This window comes from Mytilus californianus, unplaced genomic scaffold, assembly GCF_021869535.1.
Source record: "Mytilus californianus isolate M0D057914Y unplaced genomic scaffold, xbMytCali1.0.p SCAF_1, whole genome shotgun sequence".
Lineage (NCBI taxonomy): Eukaryota > Metazoa > Mollusca > Bivalvia > Mytilida > Mytilidae > Mytilus > Mytilus californianus.
In genome coordinates, this window is record NW_026262581.1 from 6582477 (window position 1) to 6588555 (window position 6079).

Consider the following 6079-nt stretch of genomic DNA (forward strand, 5'->3'; position numbering starts at 1 on the left):
TGTGGTGCAACACAAGATAATTTCATCCACCTTAACAAGAACGTCCGTTTGTTGTTCTTTCGATTATGTAATATATATATCAAGTTAATTCGGAAACCTGCGACAATGTAAAAATCTTCTGAAAAGTTTTCTAGGAACTCTATTCATATTTAGTTATCACCTAAGTTAGTTTTGGCGATTGAAATAGAATGTTACACTTATAGGTAAGATAATACTTGGTCATGTTTTATGAATATTTAAAGCCCGAGGCGTAGCCGAGAGTTTTAAATGTTCATAAAACACGACCAAGTATTGTCTGACCAATTTAGAACACATTCACACCTTGGAGTGACATAACACAATTAGCCTCTCATTGTAATAATCAAACTTTGATATTAGCTCACTTTAAGTGTTACCATGTTTAGTAAATCATTTAATGATAATTTCAACAGATGGAATGCAAGAGCAATGAGATAGTGTTGTGATAACATAAAAGGATAAATTATTAAAAAATGGAGATTTCTTCTGCTTCAGGTATACAATTAAACTTATATATCTAAAATTCCTTCATTTTAAAAGCACAAAATGTTATATAAATCAGCTTTTCTAAAATTTTATAATTTCTGAATAAGGACAAAACTTCATCGATAGATTTTAATTTACAATCGTTTCAACATCAGATGCTTGCTATTTTTTTTTATTGACGACTGTATTGCTTTTTTTTCAAAAACTTTTTTTAAATTTTTTTTTAATAAACAGTCATTGTTCCTTAAAACATTGAATTTGAGTTCTGGTATAACAATTAGATTAAAACTTACATGTATTTTACCTACGCCTTTCTCCCCTTTTCAATTTTAGTTTTTTGGGCAGGTCTATGTATGTACCATTAAATAACATTTACAATGTTGAAATCTCAACTTAAAATGCTTTTTGTAGTTCTATTCTCCTGATTTCATTTATAATACCGGGTAATTAGACAAACAACAGTACTCATGATTTTTTCTTTTGCTCTTTTCACATGGACATTTCTTTGGGGGTTGCACACTTCGTTAGTGCAATTATTCAGAGTTCACTTTCAGAATTAATCTACAATGAAAAGTCAATCATGTGTAGCATTTTATAGTGCATGGAAAGCCATGTACTATGAAAAATAGAAGGGAAAATACGGATTTTCCATTGGACGAGAATGGGTGAGTATGTTCTAAAGGTAAATTTCACGCACATGAATTTCATGTGAATTTAAATTCATGTGAATCTCACGTGAAATTCGCGTGAATTTTACCTCAAACGAGCTTATACGTGAAACTCACGTGAAATCAGTTCATGAGAGTTTCACGTGAATCTCATGTGAAACTCACGTGAATTTCACGTGAAAATCACATGAATTTTTTTCACATGAAACTCACGTGAATTTTAAGAATACAGTTATTCAAATAACTTTTAAATTTTCAAATTTAATTAAAATCATGAAAAATACCAATTTTGTTTTTGTAAAAGTTCACGAGAAAATTTTTCACACGAGATTCATGTGAATCTCAATTCACATGAAATTCACATTAAAATGTTAATGTGAGTTTCATGTATAAGCTCGTTTGAGGGGAATTTCACGTGAGATTCAGATGAAATTCACGTGAGCAATATTTGCCTGTTAAGATAAAGTGCATTTTACATTAAAACGTGTGGTTTTGATTTCCTCATTGATATCATCTTACTGTAATAAATACATCTTTGTTGGAAAGTCAATATTTAACAAAGCAGATATAACTTTTCAAATTAAACGACTGAAGCCTCAATTGAGTTTTGCATAAAGCATGGTTTCGATGCCCTTGATATTCAAATATCTCAAAAGCTTTTACAGCTTTTTTTTATTGACGACTGTATTGTTTTTTTCAAAAACTTTTTTTTTAATTTTTTTTATCAACAGTCATTGTTTCTTAAAACATTGAGTTTGAGGTCTGGTATAACAATTAGATTAAAAATTACATGTGTTTTACCTACGCCTTTCTCCCCTTTTCAATTTTAGTTTTTTGGGCAGGCCTATGTATGTACCATTAAATAACATCTACAATGTTGAATCTCAACTTAAAATGCTTTTTGTAGTTCTATTCTCCTGATTTCATTTATAATACCGGGTAATTAAACAAACAACAGTACTCATGATTTTTTCTTTTGCTCTTTTCACATGGACATTTCCTTGGGGGTTGCACACTTCGTTAGCGCAATTATTTAGAGATCACTTTCATAATTAATCTACAATGAAAAGTCAATCATGTGTAGCATTTTATAGTGCATGGAAAGCCATGTTCTATGAAAAATAGAAGGGAAAATACGAATTTTCCATTGTACGAGAATGGGTGAGTATGTTCTAAAGGGAAATTTCATTCACATGAATTTCACGTGAATTTAAATTCTTGTGAATCTCACGTGAAATTCGCGTGAATTTTACCTCAAACGAGCTTATACGTGAAACCCACGTAAAATCAGTTCAGGAGAGTTTTACGTGAATCTCATGTGAAACTCCCGTGAATTTCACGTCAAAATCACATGAATTTTTTTCACATGAAACTCACGTGAATTTTAAATATACAGTTATTCAAATAACTTTTAAATTTTCAAATTTAATTAAAATCATGAAAAATACCAATTTTGTTTTTGTAAAAGATCACGTGAAATTCACGAGAAAAATTTTCACGCCAGATTCATGTGAATCTCAATTCACATAAAATTCACATTAAAATGTTCATGTGAGTTTCATGTATAAGCTCGTGTGAGGTGAATTTCACGTGAGCAATATTTGCCTGTGTAGATAAAGTGCATTTTACATTAAAACGTGTGGTTTTGATTTCCTCATTGATATCATCTTACTGCAATAATTAAATACATCTTTGTTGGAAAGTCAATATTTAACAAAGCAGATATAACTTTTCAAATTTAAACGACTGAAGCCTCAATTGAGTTTTGCATAAAGCATGGTTTCAATGCCCGTGATATTCAAATATCTAAAAAGCTTTTACAACAGTGATATTGATAAAATAAATTGTTCAACCCTTTTCCTTTACATCTTTAGTTTATTGTGGAAATGTCATTCCGCCTGAAATATTGTAATATCATCTATAAAATTTATCAAGTTTTCTTTAAATCTTTCTTCTTTTTGGCTTTTCAGACTTTTCATACTGTTATATTTAATCATAGCGTCTGGTATTTTTATCGGGTGATCATCGAATCGCGAAGTCATCTTTTGATAATGACGGACTAACACCTTTCTTCTGTGTTTCTGCATTCAAATTATGTTCATGTTTGTTTTGAGTTTTGCGCAAGACCGCGTATAAATGCGCTGATTTTGATGTTTATGTCGAACTTCTACTCTGAAGTACAACAATCGATTTTAGAGTTTCAAACGAAATTATTTTATATCTACATGCTTTAGTATCCAGTAACGTCGAGTATACTATAATACAATAATTTATCCATGCATACACTCATGTGGATTCCCCAAGACAGTAACTTCATATGTCACTGTCTTTATTTTTAATTTGACACTTAGGGTATTTTGGTGTTGATGGAGTTAAATTATCTTTTGTTAAAAATTTTTGGGCTCGATGGGATCAACTTCTTTTTTTTATGGCAACTTCCTGCTTTTAAAGACCGTATACTAACCCCTAGATGTCTTTTGGATTTTGTGTCGTTTAATTTATGTCATATTGTGTAACCAATTTTTTCTTTGATTTATGATAACAGGTGAATGATGTTGATTGTGTGATTTAAAAGCATTTAAATAAACAGGTATTCAATGTCATGTCAATCTATGATGTTCTTGACCTAAATGAACACCTTTTTCCTCCTTTATAAAGCGGTACAAAAGAAAAAAAATACGTTTACAAATTATATACATAATAAGGATGTTTGTTAACCTCATTAGCTTGGAATACCGCAGTACATTTAAAACATGACATTGATGACTAATAAGTATTTTTTCAAAATATTTTAATTTGTAACTTATGTTTGCAATTAGTATTAAACTCACATAATAAAACATATACCCTTGGGCACTTAACAGTTTGGGTAAACCAAGAAAATCACCTAAGACGAAAGAAATTATAAGCTCTTATTTTCATTTACTAGCATTGGGTTGATACCCCTGCTTTGGACTGATAGTCCCCGATGTACCATCAGCTCAGTAGTCGCTTCTTTGGTACTGATATGCTCTTTAAAATACTTTTCTAAAATTACCAGCTAATAAATTTAGAAATTATTAAGAATCAAAAGTTTCAACTCTTTCAAAGTTGAACTTAGATATTTATCTATTCGGTGTAGAAGAGAGGTGTAAGATACCAAAGGGACATTCAAACTCATAAGTCGAAAATGAACTGAAAAACCATGGCTAAAAAAAGAAAAGGACCCACAGACAAAACAGTACACAAAACACAACATAGAAAACTAATGACTGAGCAACAGGAACCCCACAAAAAACTGGGAGTGATATCAGCTGCTCCGGAAGGGTAAGCAGATCCTGCTCCATATGTGGCACCCGTTGTGTTGCTCATGTTAGTACAAACCCGGTAATAAGTTCAATTCGGTAGGTCACATTCGGTATTGTAGTTTCGACAATTGGAACATATCCGCTGTCATCTGTGAAACGGATATTCCATGACGGTAAACCAACTCGTGATGGCGTCCGTAAAATTTACGAAGTGATGATTTCAACTTGGAACTCTTGTTTTAATAGCTTCCTTGTGAGCAGCAAACCTCTATCAAGGAAATGATGATAGGAAATACAAGCCCTGGAATATCGTATCAACTGGGAGATATATACTCCGTATGCATGCGCTGCTGGAATGCTGCTACATAAAAATGGAAAGTTCACAATTAGGAAGCTGAAATCATCCCTTTTGTCGTAAAGTTTTGTTTTCAACCGACCCTCATTGTCAATTTCTAGATGTAAGTCAAGACATGAAGCAAACTTAACTGTATCTGCTGTATCCTTTATCTCAAGTTCGATGGGATAGATGCGTTCAACATAGTATCCAAATTTTGAATTAGTTAGTGAGAGAACATCATCTATATAGCGGAAAGTAAAGTTAAAGGATGCTGCTAACTTCTTTTCTTTCTTCCCAAGAAGTTCTTGTATGAAGTCTGGTCACTCTTGGGTCTATATATCCAAACATTTTGATTTTTTATACATCCCTGGCTTCAACATGTTTACGTTTTAGCGTTCCTGATTAAGGCAAATCACCAAAATCATGAAAAAAAGAACAAGCTTATACAAAAATATATAAACATATAATCAAAAAAAGAGAGATGTAGGGTATTCGTCTATGAAACAGCAACCAAACAGCACAATAACAATAGACACTTGTTTATACATTATGTAGAATTCTAGATCGTGAATTGAATACCTCAAACTAATTCCTGCTTCAAGCAATTGTAATTGTAATAAGTTTATTGCTATCAGCATATAAGAAAATGCTATAGCTCCAATAACATATATAATATAGTAAGCGACAAATATAAATGAAAACAGAAAAAAAATTAATTCAAATTACACCTTACAAACTACTTTATCAATTGTGACCATAGTTTACAGTTTTTATTTAACAAACAACAAAGTTTAAGCACAAAAGTTCTTGGACAAATTTAAATAAGTGATCGAAATTTTGACATATTAGGCCAAGAACAAAAATATTTAGGCAAAAATCTTAGACGCAAATGTCTATAGGCTGGACAAATCATTACACAATGATATTCATTTTCAATGGTTTTCATATTGCAACATTGACATAAGCAATAAACATTTCTACCATCTTCAATTATTTGAAAGTGTGAGTAAAGAAATTTTATTACTTTTTATGCCGAAGCAAAACATCTATAGTCCATCTAATTGTATCCAGGTAATATATATAGATAAGTAAATAAATATATATAAATTTACATCACAAGGAAAATGTATTGTAGAATAGTTTTTAATAGTCGATATAATATTTAATAATGTTCCCATACTTATTTTTTTATGATTCGAAAGTGGTAATTTAAGTTGATGCGACCCACCCTTTTCCCACCAACTTTTTTCTTATTGTGATGTGATATATCAAAGATAAAATCA

General features: G+C 31.1%; 1 protein-coding gene across 2 annotated transcripts in view; it reads right to left on the reverse strand.

Moving 5' to 3' along the window:
- LOC127698702 (VWFA and cache domain-containing protein 1-like) overlaps positions 1 to 6079 on the reverse strand; it is a 123948-nt gene that overhangs the window by 57297 nt on the left and 60572 nt on the right. The gene's annotated exons all lie outside the window — the stretch shown is intronic.